The sequence below is a fragment of the Elephas maximus genome, chromosome 9, assembly GCF_024166365.1.
Source record: "Elephas maximus indicus isolate mEleMax1 chromosome 9, mEleMax1 primary haplotype, whole genome shotgun sequence".
NCBI classification, from domain to species: domain Eukaryota; kingdom Metazoa; phylum Chordata; class Mammalia; order Proboscidea; family Elephantidae; genus Elephas; species Elephas maximus.
The window spans coordinates 106,714,138-106,738,509 of NC_064827.1; the positions used below are offsets into that span (position 1 = coordinate 106,714,138).

At 39.8% G+C, this 24,372-nt stretch overlaps 1 protein-coding gene across 2 annotated transcripts in view; it reads right to left on the reverse strand.

Moving 5' to 3' along the window:
• The window catches only part of FANCC (FA complementation group C), a 304,040-nt gene extending 291,662 nt beyond the window's left edge, over positions 1–12,378 (reverse strand). For both annotated transcript variants that reach the window (XM_049895534.1, XM_049895535.1), the window contains exon 1: positions 12,211–12,378. The gene's annotated coding sequence lies outside the window, so the exon portion shown is untranslated. The remainder of the gene's footprint in view (positions 1–12,210) is intronic.
• Positions 12,379–24,372: the final 11,994 nt, after the last annotated feature.

Consider the following 24,372-nt stretch of genomic DNA (forward strand, 5'->3'; position numbering starts at 1 on the left):
GTCTAGGAAGTTCTCAGCGCAGGTACCCTAGGTCCAAAGGATGCATTCCACTCCTAGCTCTTTTTTTTTTAAATAATTTTTATTGTGCTTTAAGTGAAAGTTTACAAATCAAATCAGTCTCTCACATATAAACTTACATATACCTTACTACATACTCCCACTTACTCTCCCCCTAATGAGTCAGCCCGCTCCCTCCTTCCAGTCACTACTTTCATGACTGTTTTGCCAGTTTCTAATCCCCTCTACCCTCCCATCTCCCCTCTAGACAGGAGATGCCAACATAGTCTCAAGTGTCCACCTGATACAAGTAGCTCACTCCTCATCAGCATCTTTCTCCAACCCACTGTCCAGTCCAATCCATGTCTGATGAGTTGTCTTTGGGAATGGTTCCTGTCCTGGGCCAACAGAAGGTTTGGGGACCATGACCACCAGGATTCTTCTAGTCTTAGTCAGACCATTAAGTCTGGTCTTTTTATGAGAAATTGGGGTCTGCATCCCACTGTTCTCCTGCTCCCTCACGGGTTCTCTGTTGTGCTCCCTGTCAGGGCAGTCGTCGGTTGTGGCTGGGTATCATCTAGTTCTTCTGGTCTCAGGATGATGTAAGTCTCTAGTTCATGTGGCCCTTTCTGTCTCTTGGGCTCATAATTACCTTGTGACCTTGGTGTTCTTCATTCTCCTTTGATCCAGGTGGGTTGAGACCAATTAATGCATCTTAGATGGCCGCTTGTTAGCATTTCAGACCCCAGACGCCACACTTCAAAGTGGGATGCAGAATGTTTTCTTAATAGAATTCATTTTGCCAATTGACTTAGATGTCCCCTGAAGCCATAGTCCCCAAACCCCCGCCCTTGCTCCTCCCAGCTCTTCTTGATGGTAGTGAGGGCCCCTTTTTGCCTCTGGGACTGGCTCCCTTTCAGTCTAGCAGAATGACAAAACAGACCAATCCCCTCATTAGGGTTCCATATGCCTTATTTGCATAGTCCCATCCAGTGATTTTGTGGGAGTCACGAGACCATGGATAGAAGGGCCATACACATACTCTTCACTTATCGACTATCTTGTTATTTGACACTTTGCATTTATGATAATAGTAAAAAACTACTATCCTATTTTTGAATGAGAAATTAACTTGAGCTGTAAACTTTCACCTAAAGGACAATTAAAAAAAAAGAGAGAGAGAAAATCTACTATCCTACTACTTATTTTCTGCATTAACAATGTATGTCTGGCAGTAAGGAACACCAAGGCATGAGGCGCGGGTAGTGCTGGCTGTGATGGTTAAGATTATGTGTCCACTTGACTCGGCCATAATTCCCAGTGGTCTGGCAGTTATTTAATGATGTAACTTGGTAGTTACGCAATGATACAATTTGGAAATTACATAATGATGTGATCTGGCAGTTATATAATGATGTAGTCATCCTCTATTTTGTGATCTGCTGTAGTCATCTCCATTTTTGTATAACACCGATTTTTGCATAGTGAGCTAGTCTTTGGAACCTAACCATGTCGATAAATGAGGAGCGGGCGTATTAAGTAATTCATTGGACCACAACATATGAAAATTTGTGAGATGCAGCTTAAGCAGTGCTTAAAGAGAAAGTCTTAACTTTTGGCAGTGATATTTGAAAAGAATAAAGATCTTCAATCAATAATAAGCTTCCACCTTAATAAACTACAAAAAGAAGAGCAACCTAAACCCAAAGCAAAAAGAGGGAAGAACATAATAAACATCAAAGCAGAAACTAATGAAATACAAACCATAACTAACAATGTACAAACACTAGAAAATAAAATAAGTAACTGGGAGCTCCTAAAGATTAAACGCGTATGCTCATCAAAAGACCACCAAAAGCGTAAAACAGAGAACCTACAGACTGGGAAAAAATTTTTGGCTATGACATATCTGACAAGGGTCTGATCTCTAAAACTTAGAGTCTACTACAACACCTCACCAACAAAAAGACAAATAATCCGGTTTAAAAATGGGCAAAAGATATGAGCACGCACTTCACCAAAGAGGACATTCAGGCAGCTAAAGGACACACATAAGGAAATGCTCGTGATCATAGAGGAATGCGAATCAAAACTATAATGAGATACCATCTAACCTGACATTAATGGCACTAACCAAAAAAAGAAAATAACAAATGTTGGAGAGGTTGCAGACAAATTGGAACTCTTATAAAACTGCTGGTGGGAATGTAAAATGGTACAACTACTATGGAAAACGATATAGTGCCTCCTTAGAAAGTTAGAAACAGAAATACCATGAGATCCAGCAATCCCACTCCAAGGAATATGTCCTAGAGAAATAAGAGCCATCACACAAATACGTGCACCCATACAACTACAGCATTATTCAAAACAGCAAAAAGACGGAAACAACCTAAGTGCCCATCAACAGATGAATGCATAAACAAATTATGGTACATACACACAACAGAATACTACACAACAATGAAGAACAATGATGAATCTGCAAAACTTCTCACAACATGGGTGAATCTGGAGGGCATTATACTGAGTGAAATAAGTCCACCACAAAAAGGCAAATATTATATGAGACCACTAATATAAAAACCAAAAAAAAAAGGTTTACACACAGAAAAAAATTATCTTTGACAGCTATGAGGGACGGGAGGGGAAGAAGGGAAGTCACCAACTAGAGAGAAGACAACCGTTAACTTAGGAAAGTCAGCACAACTTGACCAAGGCAAAGTCTTAGAAGCTTCCTACATACATCCAAACACCTTGAGGGAGTGAGTTACTGGGGCTGAGGGCTGAGGACCATGGTCTAGGGGGCCTAGGTCAATTGGCGTAACATAGTTCATAAAGACAACGTTCTACATCCCACTTTGGTGAGTAGCATCTGGGGTCTTAAAAGCTTGCAAGAAGCCATCTAAGATACATCTATTGGTCCCATTCCGTTCAGAGCAAAGGAGAATGAAAAAAACCAAAGACGCAAGGAAAAGATTAGTCCAGAAGACTAATGGACCACACGAACCACAGCCTCCACCAGCCTGAGCCCAGAAGAACTAGATGGTGCTGGGCTACCACCAACAACCACTCTGACAGGATTACAGTAAAGCGTCCTGGGCAGAGCGGGAGAAAAATACAGAACAAAATTCAAATTCAGAAAATAAGGCCAGACTTACTGGTTTGACAGAGACTGGAGAAACTCCCAAGACTATGGCACCCAGAGACCCTGTTAATGCAGAACTGAAGCCACTCCCAAAGTTTAGACAGGCCTATAAAACAAACAATAATATAAGGGAGTAATGTGCTTCTTAGTTCAATCAATTATGTGAGACCCAATGGATGACAACTACTCAAAAGCAAAGACGAGAAGGCGGGAAGGGACAGGTAAACTGTATGAATAGACAATGAGAACCCAGGGAGCAGGGAGAGGGCTGACACGCTGCAGGGACTGGAACTCATATTACAGAGCAATTTGTGCATAAAATTTTTGCATGAAAAACTAATTTGCGCTGTAAGCTTTCAACTAAAACACAATAACATTGTTTTTTAAGTTAATTAAAATAAAAATAGAAACACAACAGATAAAATCAATAAAGCAAAAAATTGGATCTTTGAAAAGATCAACAAAATCAATGAACCTGTAGTAGACTGACCATGAAAAGAGAGAGAAGGGACAAACTGTCAAAATCAGAAATGAAATAAAGGCTGTCATTACCAACTCTATAGATACAAAAAGGATTATAAGGGAAAACTCTGAATGACTTCTATGCCAACAAATTACTCAACTGGAAAAAATGAACAAAAAAGAAACAAATTATCAAAACTGATTCAGAAAGAAATAGAAAATCTGAATAGACCTATAACAAGCAAAAAAAAAAAAAAAAAATACAGGCACAGATGGCTTCATGGGTGAATTCTATCACATATTTAAAGAAAAAATAAAACCAAACCTTCACAAAGTCTTTCAAAAAATTTAGGATGAGGAAACACTTCCCACCTCATTCTAAGAGGCCACTATTACCAAAACACCAAAGATAGACAAAGACATCACATACACAAAAAGATTACCCACCAACATGTATCATGAACACAGACACAATTATCCTCAACAAAATATTACTAAACTAAATCCAGCAACATATAAAAAGGATTATACACCATGACCAAGTGGGATTTATTCCAAGAAGCCAAGGTTAGTATAATATTCCAAAATCAAGTAATGTAATAAATCATATTAATAGAATAAAGGAACAAAATGTCAGTTTTCTAGGGCAGCCTTAATAAAATTACCACAAAGTGAGTAACTTTAAAAAACAGAAATTTATTCTCTCACAGCTCTGGAGGCTTAAAGTCCAAGTCAGGATCTCAGCCTGTCTGGGGGCCTCGCTCCTACTTCCTGGTGGCTAACAGCAATCCCTGGTGTTCCTTTGTTGCTTAGAGATGTGTCTACCTCTGTCATCACATAGGGTCTGTCTTCCCCCTGTGTGTCTGTCTCTCCACATCTGTTCTCCCTTTTTATAAAACGCCACTCAGAAGGGATTAGGCTTAGGACCCCATCCTACTCCTGTATGACCTTATTAACATGACACGAGAAAAGCTCTATTTCCAAACAGGGTCGTATTTACAAGTGCAGGGGTTAGAACTTCAACATAACCTTTGTGGGACACAATTCAATCCATAACAAGAACCAAAGCTGATAAAATTCAAATTAATTATGGTAAAAAAAAAAGAATGGTCAAAAATCTAAGAAGAGAAGGAAAGTTCCTCAATCTGACAGACGGCATTTATGAAAAACTTACAGTTAATGTCACACGTAATGGGGAAAGATTAACTGCCTTCCTCCTGAGATCAGGAGGCCATCCAAGGCAAGGATGTCCGTGCTCCCCACTCCTATTCAGCAAGGTTCTAGCCAACAGCCAATGCAACTAGGCGAAAAAAGAAATACAAGGCATCCAGATGGAAAGGAAGAAGCACAACTGTCTTTACTCACAGATTACATGATGCTGTATGTAGAAAATCCTAAGGAATTCACCAAAGGGGTAGGCGGGGGGGAGGGGGGACTGCTAGTAACACCCAGCAAGGTTGCAAGGATATAAGATCAATACACAAAATTCAACTGTATTTTTATACACTAGTAACCAAAAATCCAAAAATAAAATTTTGAAAACAATGCCATTAATAACAGCATTAAAAAAAAAAAGACTTCAAAATAAATTTAAGACAGGCAAGACTTACACACCGAAAATTACAAAGCACAACTGAGACAAAGATCTAAGCAAATGGAAAGACATTCCATTTTCACAAATTGAAAGACTCAATATTGACAATCTTTTCAATAGATGGTCCTGGGACAACCAGATAGCCACATTCAAAAAGATTTAGACCTATACCTCATATCATTCCCAAAAATTAATTCAAAATTGATCATGGACCAAAATATAAGATCTAAAATGCCCATGGAAGCAGCAGTCAAGAAATCAAACAATATATTGCAAAGGGCAAATTTGCTGCAAAAGACCTCTTTTAAAAAAGTAAAGATGTCTCCTTGAGGACTAAGCTGTGCCTGACCCAAATCATGGTATTTTCAATCTCCTCACATGCATGCGAAAGCTGGACAGCGAATAAAGAACAGCAAAGAAGGATTGATGCCTTTGAATTACGGTGCTGGTGAAGAACACTCAATATCCCATGGGCTGCCAGAAGAACAAACCAATCTGTCTTGGAAGAAGTATAGCCAGAATGCTCCTTAGAAGCAAGGATGGAGAGACTTCATCTCCCCTACTTTGGACATGTTATCAGGAGGGTTCAGTCCTCAGAGAAGGACATCATGCTTGGCAGTGTGTCAGCAAAAGAGAGGAAGACCCTCAACGGGATGGACTGACACAGTGGCTGCAACAATGGGCTAAAACACGGCAACAATTGTGAGGATAGCACAGGACCAGGCAGTGTTTTGTTTTGTTGTGCACCCCATGGGGTTGCTATGAGTCAGAACTAACTCGACAGTACCTAACAACAAAAAAACTATAAAATTTCTTTTAAAAAAAAAAACATGAGAACAAGCAACATAAAATGTGTATGGTTACATATGTATACACACATGCATATATGTATGTGTGTATATGTGTGCACTTTGATGCACTTGAATTATGGTGTTGGTGAAGAATAATGCATGTACCATGGACTGCCAAAAGAACGAAACAAATCTGTCTTAGAAGAAATACAGCCAGAATGCTCCTTAGAAGCAAGGATGGCGAGACTTCATCTCACATGCTTTGGACCTGTTAACAGAAGAGAACAAACTGGAGGACATTATGCTTGGTAAAGTGGAGGACCAGCAAAAAAGAAGAAGACCCTCAACGAGATGATGCAGTGGCTTGAACCATGGGCTCAAACACAGCAACAATTGTGAGGGTTGCGCAGGACCAGGCAATGCTTCGTTCTGTTGTGCATGGTGTCACTCTAAGTCAAAACCAACTCAATGGTACCCAATAATAGCAATAACATATATATGTGTATATACATGTACGTGTGTGCATACATGTACATTCATATATACAATGAACCACATAGGGGATACAGGTACAGATACTTCTTAGACATAGCAGACACCTTGCAAGATTGGTTTTCTGGGTTTGAAGGTTTAGGACCATTGTCTCATGGGACAGCTCACTCAATTGGCATAATATAGCTCATAAGATTTATGTTCTACATCCTAGATTGATGAGTAGTGTCTGGGGTCTTAAAAACTTGCAAGCAGCCATCTAAAATACAACTATCAGTCTCTACTCACTCGGAGCAAAACAGAAAGAAGGAAACCAAAAACCCTGAGAAGAAACTAGTCTACAGGACTAACAGTCTACATGAATCTCAGCCCCATCTACCCTGAGACCAGAAAAACTAGATAGTACCATGCTACCACTACCAACTGTTCTGATCAGAGCCACAACAGATGAACTCTGATCGAATGGGAGAAAAACACAGAGCTCAAATTCTTAAAAAGTCAGACTTACTGGACCAGTTGAGACTAGAGGACTCCCTGAGACTATCACCGTTAAAACCAAAAACCAAACCCAGTGCCGTCAAGTCGATTCCAACTCATAGCAACCCTATAGGACAGAGTAGAAATGTACCACACAGTTTTCAAGGAGTGCCTGGCGGATTTGAACTGCCGACCCTTTGGTTAGCTATCACCCTTAGATACTCTTTAAACCTTAAACCAAAACTACTATGCCCTGAAGTCACCTGTTAGCTAAACAGCATATTAGCTCATAATATTAAAAATATCACCCATGAGTACTGCCCACCTTTAAAGAATCATCTATATGAGTCCAAAGAGTCAACAATTACTCTAAAGCAAAGATGGAAGTGTAAGGAAACAGGGAAACTAGATTACCGGAAACAGTACATCTGGAACAGAATCGATGAGAATGTATACACATTGTAAAAAATGTATACAATGTCGCTGAACAATCTGTGTAGTAATTGTTAAATGGGAACCTAATGTGCTGTGTAAACTTTCACAGAACACACAATAAAATGTCATTGGAAAAAAAACATGAGAAAATTTTAGGCGGAGAGTTTTTGGATAGGACACCAAAAGTATGATCTATAAAAGCCGAAAATGAAGAGACTGAACTTCCTCAAAACTAAAAACTTTTGCGCCTCAAAAGACACCACGACACCATATTCTGGCACGAGTGTGCAGCAAATAGGAACTCTCATTCAATGCTAGTGGGAACGCAAAATAGTATAACCACTTTAAAAGCCAGTCTGGCAGTTTCTTACAAAGCTAAACATAGGCTTAACATATGATCCAGCAATTGTGTTCCTACGTATTTACCCAAATGAATTGAAAACTCTTTTCACACAAAAAACTGCGCTCAAGTGTTTACAGAATTTTTATTCATAACTGTGAAAAATTAAAAGCAATCAAAATGTCCTTCAACACATGAACAGATAAACAAAAAGTGGTACATCCATACAATGGAGTAGTACCAAAATCCTTGCTGGTGAGTCGATTCCAATGCTTAGAGGCTCCATAGCACAGAGTAGAACCGCCCCAAAGTGTTTTCAAGGCTATAGTCTTTACTGAAACAGACTGCCACATCTTTCTCCAGCGAAGCATGTGGCAGGTCCCAACCACAGCTGAGTGCTTAATCACTGCACCACCAGCATTCCTTAATGAAGTATTAACCAAACCAAGCCCAAATCCATTGCCATGGAGTCAATTCCAACTCACAGAGACCCTAAAGCACAGAGTAGAAATGCCCCCATAGGATGTCCAAGGCTGTGAATCTGTATAGAAGCAGACTGGCACATCTTTCTCCCATGGGTTCAAACCGCTAATCTTTTGGTTTGCAGATGAGCTCTTAACCACTGTGCCACAAATGAGCTAGCAAGGCATGAAAAGCCTTGGAGGAACCTTAAATGTAAATTGCCAAGTGAAAGCATAAACTGTATACTGTATAATTCCAACTACATGACATTCTGGAAAAGGGAAAACTATATAGAGACAGTAAAAAGATCAGTGATTGCCAGGATTCAGGGGGAAAGAGGAAGGAAGGAATGGGTGAAGCACAGGACGTTTTACAGACAGTGAAACTATTTTACATAATACTGTGAGGGTGATACGTGACATACATTTGTCAAAACTGTGTTTTCTCATGAACTTTAGTTTTTTTTTTTTAGTAACAACCTACCAAATTTGGTTCATCAATTGTAACCAATGCACCACGCAATGCAAAATATTAATAAAAGGAGAGCCATATGCATGTGGGAAAGGGGGTATATGGGAATTCTACTTTCTGAGCAACTTTTCTGTAAACCTCAAACTGCTCTAAAAAAAAAAAAACTATCAAAAAAAAAATGAAAAGTCAAGCACCTAACTAGGAGAAATTATTTCCAAATCATGTATTCAATAATGTATTCATATCTAGAATATACAAAGAATTCTTAGGGTGTAATAAGAAGAAGACAAACAACCCAATCAAAAAATGGGCAAAAGATTTGAACAGATATTTTAAAGAAGATGTAGGAATGGCCAATAAGCACATGAAAATATGTTCAGCCTCATTAGCCAATATGAAAATGCAAGTTCAAACCACAACAATACACCACTCCATATCCACTATAATGACTATAATAAATGATAACAATAAAAGATACAATAAGATAAAAAAAAAAAAAAAGACACAATAACAAGTGTTGGCAAAGATGTGGAAAAATTGGAACCTTCATACCTTTCTGGTAAAAAAAAAAAAACCCATTGCCATCGAGTTGATTCCAACTCATAGAGACCCTGTAGGACACAGTAAAACTGCCCCATACAGTTTCCAAGGATGTAATCTTTACAGAAGCAGACTGCCACATCTTTCTCCTGAACAGCAGCTGGTGGGTTTGAACTGCCAACCTTTTGGTTAGCAGCCAAGCATTTTAACCACTGCCCCAACAGGGCTCCCTAAACTTACTATACAACTCAGCCATCCCATTCATAGGTATGTTTACAAGAAAAATGAAAACATATGTTGAAATGAAGGGTTGCACACAAGAGTTCACAACAGCATTATTCACAATAGTCAAAAAGTGTAAACAACCCAAATGCCCATCAACTGATGAATAGATAAGCAGAATGTGGTATATTCATACAAGGGGATACTATTCAGCAAAAAACAAGAACAAACTACTGATACATGTTACAACACAGATGAATCTCAAAAAACATTATGGGAAGTGAAAGAAGAGCCAGACACAAAAAACCACATATTTTATGATTCCATTATATGAAATGTCCAGAAAAGGCTAATCTACTGAGAAAGAAAGAAGACCAATGGCTGTCCGGGGCTGAGGGTGGGAGCTGGGATTGACTACAAACTTGCACGGGTCAACTTGTTGCAGTGATGCGAAAGTCGTACAACTGAATTGTGGTGATCACTGTACAATTCCATAAATTGAAAGGAGTAAATATCACTTAACTGTTTAGAAGCGGAACACATTGTCTCAAAAAGGCGATTCCCATTTGAACTTTGCCTTCTTATAACTACAAAAGAGATCATCGAGGAAGATTATAGATTCTTCTACATTAAAAATCTTAACAGGGAACTAATTTCTACATAGCCAGCAGAATCTAGGGAGCATCTAAGAGAATAGACCAAATACCTTTGTAAGGTTCTTTCTCAACCAAGTCAAAAAAAAAAAAAACAAACTGGTATTTAATAAAAAATGAAACACTCAAGATTTGCGTTGTTTCTAACTTCTCTGATGAATTTATAAATTTTCACTTCTCCACTTCAGTGTATGTTTATTAAAATGCTGAAAACTCAATCTGTTTCTCCTATAGGTTTTTTTTTTTCCATAAACAAGTCAGTCATTCAAGACAAGAACAGAGAACATACATACCCTCGTCTAAAACACAATTTTAAAAATCCATTTGGTGCTGATTTCTAGCCTGATTTGAGGCATTACTACTACCAACTTGGAAGTACCACACATGAGATTTCTTTGGCTCTCTCTGCAGCCTAAATAACCCATCCAGCTTTTTACTGGCCAGGCTGGCCTCTGTGTAGCTGGTTTTCATAAATAGAAATTTGTATAATTGTTACTGGAACTACTTGCTGAAATGTGGAATTGGTTAAAAATACCATTTATTTAAAAATATACATGCAGAGTTTCATATACAAGCAGCAACACATCTTTCACATTTAGTCAATCAATCACGTTAATTGCTTTTTATTAGACAGAACAAAAAATACCAATTCAGAGTTTGCCTTTCTTTTCTGAGACCTCAGTGAAAGTTTTTCAGGAAACAAGGAGAAAAGGACTGAATAAAGACAGAAAGAATTCAAAGGTATAATGTGCCAAAGTATAACTAATCCAATTCCAATGAAGTATATCTAACATATACTCTAGGAGGCAGAGGGCATTGATATTAGCTAGGGAAAGCAAATTCTTTTCTGAATCAGCCTTTCTTGTGTCTAACGTATAAGTGCTTATATCCATGGGAAGCTGTACATTACACTGAAACATCAATTTAAGTTTCACGGACAAAGTCACAATGAATATGTTTCCCATCTAAGCTTATATAATAAATGGTCCCAACACATGGTATGAATTCTATCATTAGTAACAACCTTGCCACCCCCTTGAGGAACTGCTGAGGAATGAGAAAATGCTCTGAGCTGCCTATCACTGAAGGTGAGTGACATCCATAAATACCTGAAGCTGGGTGGCCCAACAGTGCTCTGCTCATTTGAGAAATGGTAAGTCAGTCACATCACAGTTAAGATGCATTAAATGAGGCACAGGCTAGAATAAAACCAGGGCCCACGAGCTTTCCAGCAGTTTCAGATTAGGGCAAAAGCCCAGGCATTTGCAGGCCACTGCTTCGAAATTCTTCGGCCTCTTTACTTAAAATTCTGGTCTCAAACTTCTTATGTTGTAAAAACTTCAAACCTTTTTCCCTGCAGAGCTCAAGCCTATACAACACGACCATAAAAGGCTGGTAGTTGTAAATGCGCCCAACCAAAAAATACAAAACAACCCAACACACAAACACCACCCAAAGAAGTCTCCCTCATGAGCAATCGGCACGCTCCGGCCTGGCGTTCAGAGTAGTGGGGAGACAGTCGTCTTCGGAGCCCTCCCTCCGGGGATGAGAGCCCTGGAAGGCGGGAGGGGAACCGCAGCGCTCGAGGCTTCCTTAACTGGACCTCGCCCCCTCCCAGCGCCTAGATGGCAGGGAGCGGAGAGGATGCGGCCAGCTTTAAAGGAGGACGGATTAAAAGAAGGGAGCTTTTTCACAGCTCGCAAGGACTCGAGGCAAAAGAAATTCACCTTTGCTCTTCTCATTTTAAGAAGATCTAGCTGTCTGCGCTCAATGAACAAAAAGAACCAAAACACCAACTCCCAGCTCCCACCGCTCAGGGGCTTCCCTCCCGCGTGACCCCTCCGCTAGCTCCACCCCTTGATCCCGCCCCGCCCAATGCCACGCCCTTCGTTGGAAGCTCCGCCCACCTGGCCCCGCCCCTCCGCGGGTTGGCGCTGTCCTACACCCCTCACCTCCTCAGCCCCTCCGCGCGGCGGGAAGCCCACTCACCCACCTCGAGGCCAGGGCCGCGGCGGACGTTCTCGCGAACCTTCCCTTCTCTCTCCCCCTTCCCTCCCCGAGGCTGACGTGTCGGCCAGACCCCCGAAGAAAGCAGCCTTTAGTTTTCGTCCTGCGGCCTCTCTTACCGGGTGGTCCTCGCCAGAGCTGTCTCAGCAGTTTGGGCATTGGTGGAAAGGAAGCCGCCGCCCGAATTATGTGGCTTGAAAGTGTGGCTTTGCCTCGTATTGGGTTGTATTTTTTTTTTGTTTTTTTGGAATTTTCCCGCGGTCGCTCGACAATGGAGCAACGCGCGCGCGCACGTCCCGCAGTGCACTCTGGGGCCTGGTGAGCCGCCTGCGCGCTCCCGCGGTTTCGCGGGAAAGTTCCGACCAGTCTCGGCTCGTGGGGGCGGGGCGAAGCGGGGACGCTGCACGGACTCGGACCGGAAGCTGGTCCCGGCCGCGAGCGGGCTCCAGGGACGCTGGGGAGCTAGCCACTGCCTCGGTTTTCTCCGGTACCGGTGCAAAGGTAGTAAGGAGTGACAGAAAGGCCGTAGGAAGGGCCGGGGGATGAAAAGCCGGGTTTTTTTTTTTTTTTTTAATCCGGTTGTTGATTAAATAATTCTGCTTGAAATGCGGAGAAGGTAAAATAGAAACTAGTATTTTAAAGAAAAATTGAGGCTTTGTCAAGGCCGGGGTAAAACCTCTAAAGAAGGCCTAGGATATAATTTCTAACTGTGATCCAAAAAGAGACATCTTTCCTCAGTTAATGATTCCCCCCACCGCCCTCAAATCAGTTCCATACAGCGCTTGATTCGGGTTCAAGCCAGTTCAGCGCTGTACTTAAACCACTTAAATAAATGGAAAGCAGCATTTCTATAAACTTCGATTTATGCCAGTGGTATTAGCTTGTCTTGGTGGGTTTTTTTTTCTATTCTTGAACTTAGTAATGCATGAAGAAAGCTTTTTGATTAATGTTTACATCGTTTTCTAAAAAAAGAAGAGGAACCTAGCCCGAAACTTTTTAAATTTTTTAAATGCCTCATAATTAGAAAACTACAATTCACGTGTGATTTCAAAAAATTTGCTCTAAAGCAGTCTATGCATGTAATAAAAATAGCTGTCAGTTATTTAAACACTTCCATTTATTCCGTGATGAAAGAATACCCATTTTACCAAAGACTAAATAGGCCGGATTGGGACGTTGAGTAGGTTGCTCAGGTTATACAGCTTGTAAGTGATAAAATCAATGTGCCGTGGTGGCAGCAACGATTTTTTAAAAACTAAAGGGAGATGAAAAAACCCAATCCAGACCTTGAGACAAGGTTGGCCAAATCTGCTCTGTATTCACTAGTCAGGTGTTTAAATCTTCTCTTGAGAAATGTCCCCTGTGGGCTAAAACCATCTATGCTTTTTAGATGTGTGTGTGTTTAAATGTGGGTAAACCCCAAGCAAGGCCTGTGTTGAAATACATGCATGGATGACACTTACCATGGTACTTTGGCCATAAGAAGAAAGTCATTGTGTTTGTGGTGACAAATCGAGCATGTTAATGTTTAAGTCTGCATTTACCAGCAAAGGAAGCAATTAAACAATGTGTTTATGTAGAGAAAATATCTATTTCCCTGCTCAGGTCCTTTTACATATTTGCTGAAAAATAATTTCTCATGCTTTTAGTGCTAATGACTGAGGTCTTGTCATATTGCAGTTTTATAGCTTTGTAATTCAGTAGCCAATTGCTAGGCTCATCCACCTTTACAATACATGAAAGAACACCTTTTTTAGGCCTAAATAGGTAGCACCTGTAGTACAAAGAACCAAATACAATTTTATGGAAGTTTATAGACATTGTATCTGGCACCCACATTTATGAATTGTCACTAGGTGTCTTAGACTGGGTTCTCTATAGAAGCAAAACCAGTAAAACATATGAGTATATAAACAGAGAGAGATTTATATCAAGGAAATGGCTCACACGGTATAGAGGCTGTAACATCCCAAGTCTGTAGGATAGGATAGAGGTCTCTCATGATTCACATAGCCACAGGGGCTGGCGAACCCAAGATCGGCAGGTCAGAGAGCAGAGCTGTTGTTCACAGGCTGTGAAGACTGTTAAAGCCCAAGACTGGCAGGCAACACCACAGGTAAGCTGCTAGCTCAAGTCCCAAGAACCAGAGGTCAGACGAACAGGAGCCAACTGCAGAATCCAGAACAAACATAAGTCCCCTAGCTTTGCCAGAACGTCTGCTTATATTCAATGCAAGCCACACACCCAAGGAAACTCCCTTTCAACTGATTGGCTACTCACAGCAGATCCCATCATGGAGGTGATCCCATATCAAATCTCAACAGGGAAGTGATCACAACATTATACAACTGCCAAAACACTGAGTTTCATGGGCCAGCCAAGTTGACACACAATCTTAACCATCACACTGGCCATTAGCACTTTGACTTAGCCTACTTGGTGAATTAATCAATAGATACCTAGTGAAAGTGTACCACAAGTAATGTATGAACCATCTAGGCTGTGTTGACACACATCTGTCTGGGTATCTGACAGTTGGGAGAAATCTTACAGGGCATATTTCATGGACCAGTAAAATTTTTAAAAAATTGGAATAATATAATTAACCATTCTGTCACTTTGTGGTGGCTTGCGTGTTGCTGTGATGCTGGAGGCTATGGCACTGGTATTTCAAATACCAGCAGGGTCACTCATGGTGGACAGATTTCAGTGGAGCCTCCAGACTAAGACAGATGGAATAAAAGGACCTGGCGATGTACTTCTGAAAAAGTTAACTAGTGAAAACCTCATAGGCAACAATTAGAGTATTGTCTGATATAGTACTGGAAGATGAGACCCTCAGGTTGGAAGGTACTCAAAACATGACTGGAGAAGAGCTGCCTCCCCAAAGTAGAGTTGACCTTAATGACATGGATGGGGTAAAGCTTTCAGGACCTTCATTTGCTGATGTGACACAACTTAAAACAAGAAGAAACAACTGCAAACATCCATTAATGATCAGAACATGGAATGTACAAAGTATTAGTCAAGGAAAATTAGAAGTCATCAAAAATGAAAAGGAATGCATGAAGATTGATATCTTAGGCAATAGTGAGCTGAAATGTACTGGTATTGGTTGTGTTGAATTGAACAATCATATGGTCTACTATGCTGGGAATGACAAATTGAAGAGGATTGGCACTGCATTCATCATCAAAAAGAACATTTCAGGATCCCTCCTGAAGTATAACACTGTCAGTGATAGGATTATATTCATATGCCTACAAGGAAGACCAGTTAATACAACTATTATTAAAATTTACACACCTACCACTAATGCCAAAGATGAAGAAGTTGAACGTTTTTACCAACTTCTGCAGTCTGGAATTGATCAAACACGCGTTCAAGATGCAGTGATCATTACTGGTGACTGGAATGCAAAATTGGAAACAAAAGAAGGATAGGTAGTTGGAAAATATGGCCTTGGTGATAGAAACAACACCAGAGATCACGTGATAGAATTTTGTGAGACCAATGAATTATTTATTGCTAATACCTTTTTTCAACAATATAAATGACAACTATACAAGCGGACCTCACCGTATGCAATGTACAGGAATCAAATCAACTACGATTATGAAAAGAGACTATGAAGTGGGTCCATATCATCATTCAGAACAAGGCCAGGGGCCGACTGCAGAACAGACCATCAGTTGCTCCTATGCAACTTCAAGTTGAAGCTGAAGAAAAAACAATCCACGAGAGCCAAAGTACGACCTTTAGTATATGTAATCTGAACTTAAGAGACCATCTCAAGAATAGATTTGACACATTGAACACTAATGACCAAGGACCAGATGGGTGGTGGGATGACATCAAGGACATCATACATGAAGAAAGCAAGAGGTCATTAAAAAGATAAGAAAAAAAAGGATCAAAATGAATGTCAGAGGAGATTCCGAAACTTGCTTTTGAAAGTAGCATAGCTAAAGCGAAAAGTAGAAATGTAGGCATAAAAGAACTGAACAGAAGATTTCAAAGGGTGGCTCGAGAAGACAAAGTAAACTATTATAATGAAATGTGCAAAGAACTGGAGTCAGAAGACCAAAAGGGAATAACATGCTTGGCGTTTCTCAAGCTGAAAGAACTGAAGAAAAAACTCAAGCCTCAAGATGCAGTATTGAAGGATTCGATGAGCAAAAATTTGAATAATGCAGGAAGCATCAAAACATAAAAGGAATGCACAGAGTCACTGTACCAAAAAGAATTGGTAGACATTCAGCCATTTCAGGAGGTAGCATATGATCCAGAACTAATGGTATTGAAGGAAGAAGTCCAAGCTGCATTTGAAGGCATTAGTGAAAAACAAGGCTCCAGGAACTGATGAGGAATACCACTTGAGATGTTTCAACAAATGGATGGAACACTGGAAGCACTCACTTATGTATGCCAAGAAATTTGGAAGACAGCTGCCTGGCCAACCGTCTTGAAAAGATCCATCTTCATGCCCATTCAGAAGAAAAGTGATGCAATGGAATGTGGAAATTAACATTATTAATATCACATGCAAGTAAAATTATGCTGAAGATAATTCAAAAACAGTTGCAGCAGTACATTGGCAGGGAACTGCCAGAAATTCAAGTCAGATTGAGAAGACGACATGGAAAAGGGATATCATTGCTGATGTCAGAAGGCTCTTGGCTGACAGCAGAGAATACCAGAAAGTTGTTTACCTGTGTTTTATTAACTATGCAAAGGCAGTCAACTATGTGGATTATAACAAATTATGGATAACATTGTGAAGAATGGGAATTCCAGAACACTTAATTGTGGTCATGTGGAACCTATACGTAGACCAAGAGACAGTCATTCAAACAGAACAAGAGGATACTGTGTGGTTCAAAATCAGGAAGCATTTGTGTCAGGGTTGTATCCTTTCACTACACTTATTCAGTGTATATACTGAGCAAATAATCAGAGAAACTTGACTGTATGAAGAAGAATGCAGCATCAGGACTGGAGGAAGACTCATTAACAACCTACGATATGCAGATGATACAGGCTTGTTTGCCGAAAGTGAAGAGGACATGAAGCAGTATTTGATGAAGATCAAAGACTGCGGCCTTCAGTATGGGTTACACCTTAACATAAAACAAAAATCCCCACAACTGGACCAATAAGCAACATCATGAAAAACAGAGAAAAGATTGAAGTTGTCAAGGATTTCATTTTACTTGGATCTACAGTCAGCACCTGTGAAAGTAGCAGGCAAGAAATCAAATGACACTGTTGAGAGGCAGGGCAAAGATGGCAGAGTAGTTACATGCTTCCCGTGATTCCTCTTACAATAAAGACCCAAAAAAACAAACGATTGTTATATGACAATCTAGGAGCTCTGAACATCAAAGACAAGGTTGAGAAGTTGGGCTGAGTGTCGGGGGGAGGGAGAGACAGTTCAGAAGTAGCAAGGATTTGTCAGACCTGACTTGGCTGGCACCCTGCAATCTGGATCAGCCAGAGTGTGAGGCCTGAGGCAAGCAGTAGTGCTCAGTACACGTTTTCCACGCTGGGGAAAACTGAACAGCAGAGAGTCTTCTAAAGCCTCAGGAACCAGGGAGAAGTGGTGCTGAATTGTCGAAAGTTAAGTGTAAGTGTCTAACCTACCATGTGAGATTAAAAAAAAAACCCCTTCCCCCTCTAGGAAGGACTTCCCTCCCATTCACCTGCCTCCCCCAGCCCCCCCGCTTTGCTCTGGTCCAGATCCAGCTTCAGCAATTGCCAAGCCCCCGGACCAGAAGTGGGGCCGGTGGCACGCCCCAAGCCATTCTCTTGGCTTTGGAGAGAGAACGATAACAGGAAAAAATGATCTGCCAGCTCCCCTAAGCCTGGACCTCAGGGCAGCCACAGCTCCTTTGCCTAGACACAGGCATAAGAAGTTCACGGACTTTGAATACCTTTCACCCTGCATAGACCCGTGTGGCCCATTTCAACAGCATAGGCCCTATTAGCATAGTACAACAGGGTATGTACCTGAAGTCTGTTTTCAACTACAACAGCTAAGGGGGAGTGGCAGATTTGTGACATTTGACACCACCTACCCATTAAGCAGGGCAATGGGTTTAATGGGTTCACCCACATGGGGGGCCTGAGGACTGGTGGCTCCACCCACTCCACTTAGCGACACATGACAGGGGTCTGAGAATAAGTGCTGCCTCCCAGTCTATACAGCCAATAGCACTGGGAGCCCAAAATCTGGCTGCAAAACCCAGCCACCTATGCACTCTAGGGAACAGAGACATGCCTTCCACCCAGGCAAGCAGGGGAAGCCATCAGCCCCCTACCTTGCTCAGCACATAACCTTCTACTGCAGCCAGATACCTATACCTGCTCCAATCACCCCTACATAGCCCTGGTCATCTAGGACTGTAGGTGAGAACCTGTACCACACACTCGGTAACCAATGACCTGGACACCTAAGCTGAATCCACACAGGAAAAATAAATGGATTCCTAGGCCTGCATACCTAGTAGCAACTTTAACCACCTGGTGACAGGAAGGGAGAGCTTCAGAGATGCCAATGATCAAACTAGCTCACACAACCAGCCTATCTGAGTATATTGAAACAAAACGAGAAGCTAGGACACAGTAAGAAAACATAAAATAAATACAATAACTTATTTATGTCTCGGAAACAACAGTCAATATCAAATAACATAAAGAGGCAGACCATGATGGCTTCAGCGAGCAACCAAAACAAAGAGCCAAGAAACCTCCCAGATGAAGAGAAAGCCTTGGAATTAATGGACATAGAATTCAAAAGGTTAATATACAGAGAGCTCTTCAAGAGTTCAGGAAGGAGATCAGGCAAAATGCAGACCAAGCAAAGGAACACATAGACAGAGCAACAGAGGAACATAAGAAGGTTATACAAAAGCATAATGACAAATTTAATAGGCTGCAAGAACCCATAGAGAGACAGCAAATAGAAATCCAAAAGATTAACAATAAAATTTCAGAATTAGGCAACTCAAGAGAAACTCGCACTTGATGCCAATTTATTTAAGGAAAAATCAGATAAAAGAACTTTAAGAAATGAAGAAACTGTAAGAATTATGTGGGACTCTATCAAGAGAATCAACTACAAGTAATTGGAGTACCAGAACAGGGAGGGATAACAGAAAATGCAGAGAGAATTGTTGAAGATTTGTTGGCAGAAAACTTCCCTGATGTGGTGAAAGACAAGAAGATATCTATCCAAGAAGCTCATCGAATCCCACACAGGGTAGACCCCAAAGAAAGTCACCAAGACATATTATAATCAAACTTGCCAAAACCAAAAATAAAGAATTTTAAGAGCAGCTAGGGATAAATAAAAAGCCTCCTACAAAGCAGAGTCAATAAGACCAAGCTTGGACTACTCAGTAGAAACCAGGCAGGCAAGAAGGCAATGGGATGACATACATAAAGCCTTGAAGGAAAAAATTGCAATGAAGAATTATATGTCCAACAAAACTGTCTCTGAAATATGATGGCGAAATTAGGACATTTACAGATAAACGGAAGTTAAGGGAATTTGTAAAAACCAAACCAAATTACAAGAAATACTAAAGAAAGTTATCCGATTAGAGAATCAATAATATAACAACCCAAGACTAGAACACAGGACAAAACAACCAGATATTAACTCAGATAGAGAAGTCACAAAACTAAGTCAAAGCTAAAACACTGAAAATAGGAAAACAGAGACTTCAATATGTAAAAGATGACAACATTAAAACAAAAAACAGGAACTAAATAATGTAGTCATAGAACTTTCATATGGAGAGGAAATCAAGGCAATATCAAGAAATAAAAGATTGGTTTAAACTTAGAAAAATAGAGGTAAAATTTAAGGTAACCACGAAGGAAACTAAGAATCATACACATCAAAATAAAGAAGAAAAACATAAAGACTCAGCAAATACAGAATCAACAATGAAAAAGATGAAAAGAAAATACATAAAGAAAAATGATTCAGCACAGAAAATTAAGTGGGAAAAAAAACTGTCAACAACACTCAAAAAGATACATCAAAATGACTGCACTAAACTCATACCTATCAATAATTACACCAAATGTAAGTGGACTAAATGCACCAATAAAGAGACAGAGAGTGGCAGAATTGATTAAAAAACATGATCTGTCTATGTGTTGCCTACAAGAAACACACCTGAGGCTCAAAGACACAAAGTAAAACTCAGGATGGAAAAAAATACATCAAGCAAACAACAATCAAAAAAGAGCAGGAGTGGCAATACTCATCTCTGACAAAATGGACTTTAAAGCAAAATCTACCACAAAGGATAAGGAAGGGCACTATATAATGATTTAAGGGTCAATACACCAGAAAGACATGACCATAATAAATATTTACATGCCCAATGACAGGACTCCAAAATACATAAAACAAACTCTTAACAGCTTGAAAAGAAAGATGGACAGCTCCACAATAATAGTAGGAGTCTTTAACACACCACTTTCAGTGAAGAACATCAAGAAAGAAGCTCAACAAAGACACGGAAGAGATAAAAGCCACATCAACCAACTTGATCTCATAGACATCTACAGAACATTCCACCCAATAGTAGACAAGTATACTTTCTTTTCCAATGCACGTGGAATATTCTCTAGAATAGACCACATATTAGGCCATAAACCAAGCCTTAACAGAATCCAAAGCATCAAAATACTACAAAACCTCTTTTCTGATCAAAAAACCATAAAAGTAAAAATCAAAAACAGAAAAAGCAAGGAAAGAAAAAATCAAACACATGGAAACTGAAGAACACCTTACTCAAAAACTATTGGGTTATAGAAGAAATTAAGGACGGAGTAAAGAAATTCATAGAATCAAATGAGAATGAAAACATATCCTACCAGAACCTTTGGGACACAACAAAAGCAGTGCTCAGAAGTCAGTTTATATCAATAAATGCACACATCCAGAAAGAAGAAAGGGGGAAAATCAAAGAATTAACCCTACAACTCGAACAAATAGAGAACTGCAAAAGAAGCCCTCAGGCACCAGAAGAAAACAAATTCAAAAATTAGAGCAGAATTAAGTGAACTAGAGAATAGAAAACCAATAGAAAGAGTTAAAAAGACCGAAAGCTGGTTCTTTGAAAAGATCAACAAGATCGATAAACCATTGGCCAAACTGACAAAAGAAAAACAGAAGTCAAAGCAAGTAACCCAAATAAGAAATGAGATGGGCGATTTGACAGCAGACCCACTTGAAATTAAAATAATCATAACAGAATACCATGAAACATTGTAGTCCAACAAATTTGAAAACCTAGAGGAAATGGACAAATTTCTAGAAACACTACCTACGGAAACTAACACAAACTGAGGTAGAAAAACTAAATAAACTTATAACAAAAGAAGAATTTGAAGAGGCAATTAAAAGACTCCCAACAAAAAAAAAAGCCCTGACCCTGATGGCTTCACTGGAGAATTTTACCAAACTTTCACAGAAGAGTTAACACCACTACTACTAAATGTATTTCAGAGCATAGGAAAGGATGGAATACTCCCAAACTCATTCTATGAAGCCAGCATATGCCTGATACAAAAACCAGGTAAAGACACCACAAAAAAAAAGAAAATTACAGACCAATATCCCTCATGAACATAGACAAAAAAAAAAAAATCAACAAAATTCTAGCCAATAGAATTCAACAACATATCAAAAAATAATTCAGCATGGCCAAGTGAGATTCGTACAGGTATGCAGGAATGGTTCAACATTAGAAAAGCAATGTAATCCATCACATAAATAAAACAAAAGACAAGAACCACGTGATCTTATCAATTGATGCAGAAAGGGCATTTGACAAAGCCCAACACCCAACACTAATAAGAATTCTCAGTAAAGTAGGGGTAGAAGGGAAATTCCTTAACATGATAAAGGGCATTTATACAAAACCAACGGCCAACATCATCCTAAGTGAAGAGAGTCTGAAAGCATTTCTCTTGAGGACAGGAAACAGACAAGGATGCCCTTTATCACCACACTCTTTCAACACTGTGCTGGAGGTCCTAGCCAGAGCAATAAGGCAAGAAAAAGAAATAAAAGGCATCCAAATTGGTCAGGAAGAAGTAAAAGTGTCTCTATTTGCAGATAATATGATCTTATACACAGAAAACCCCAAAGAATCCACAGGAAAACTATTGTAACTAATAAAAGATTTCAGCAAAGTATCAGGATACAAGATAAACATACAAAAATCAGTTGGATTCCTCCACACCAACAAAGAGAACTTCAAAGAGGAAGTCACCAAATTAATACCGTTTGCAGTAGCCCCCAAGAAGATAAAAAATACTTTGAAATAAATCTAACCAGAGACGTAAAACACCTGTATGAAGAAACTACAAGATACTACTGCAAGAAACCAAAAGAGACCTACATAAGTGGAAAAACATACTTTGTTCCTGAATAGGACTCAACATTGTGAAAATGTCAATTCTACCCAAAGCGATCTACGCATACAATACAATCCCAATCCAAATTCCAACCATATTTTTTAATGAGCTGGAGAAACAAATCGCCAACTTCATATGGAAAGGGAAGAGGCCCAGATAAATAAAGAACTGCTAAAGAAGAACAAAATGCGAAGCCTCACACTACCTGATTTTAGAACCTATTATACCGCCACAGTAGTCAAAACAGCCTAGTACAGGTACAATAACAGATACATAGACCAACGGGACAGAATTGAGAATCCAGATGTAAATTCATCCATCTGTGAGCAGCTGATATTTGACAAGGGCCCAAAATCCATTAAATGGGGAAAAGACAGTCTCTTTAACAAATGGTGCTGGCATACCTGGGTATCCGTCTGCAAAAAAAATGAAACAAGACCCATATCTCACACCATGTACAAAAACTAACTCAAAATGGATCAAAGACCTAAATAAACCAAACCAAACCCACTGCTGTCGAGTTGATCCAGACTCATAAAGACCTAAATGTAAAATCTAAAACAATAAATATGGAAGAAAAAATAGGGACAACGCTAGGAGCCCAATACATGGCATAAACAGAATGCAAACCATAACTAACAGGCAACAAACACCAGAAGAGAAAGTAGATAACTGGGAGCTGCTAAAGATCAAACAATTATGGTTATCCAAAGACTTCCCCAAAAGTGTAAAAAGACAACCTACAGACTAGGAAAAAATTTTTGGCTATGACATAGCCGATCAGGGTCTAATCTCTAAAATCTACAAGATACTGCAAAACCTCAACAACAAAAAGACAAATAACCCAATTAAAAAACGGGCAAAGGATATGAACAGGCACTTCGCCAAAGAAGACATTCAGGCAGCTAACAGACACATGAGGAAATGCTCAGGATCATTAGCCATTAGAGAAATGCAAATCAAAACTACAATGAGATACCATCTCACCCCAACAAGGCTAGGACTAATCCAAAAAACACAAAATAGTAAATGTTGGAGAGGTTGTGGAGAAATTGGAACACTTACACACTGCTGGTGGGAATGTAAAATGGTACAACCACTTTGGAAATCAATTTGGTGGTTCCTTTAAAAACTAGAAGGCCATACGATCCAGCAACCCCACTCCTTGGAATATATCCTAGAGAAATAAGAGCCGTCACACAAATAGATATATGCACACCCATGTTCATTGTAGCACTGTTCACGATAGCAAAAAGATAGAAACAACCTAGGTGCCCATCAACAGACGAATGCATAAAAAAATTATGGTATACACATACACACAGTGGAATAGTACACAATGATGAAAAACGATGATGAATCCATGAAACATCTCACAACATGGATAAATCCGGAAGGCATTATGCAAAGTGAAATTAGTAACAAAAGAACAAATATTATATAAGGCCACTATTATAAGAACTCAAGAAATGGTTTAAACACAGAAGAAAACATTGATTGTTACAAGGAGGGGAGGGAAGGAGAGGGGAATTCACTAACTAGATTATAAACAAGAATTATCTTAGGTGAAGGAAGGACGACACACAATACAGGGGAAGTCAGCGCAACTGGACTAAACCAAAAGCTAAGAAGTTTCCTGGACACAACTATACACTTTGAGGGACAGAGTGGCAGGGGCTGAAGTCTGGGGACCATGGTTTCAGGGGACATCTAGGTCAATTGGCATAACAAAGTTTATTAAGAAAATGTTCTGCATCCCACTTTGGTGAGTGGTGTCTGGGGTCTTAAAAGCTTTCAACTGCCCATCTAAGAAGCATCTACTGGCTCCAACCCACCTG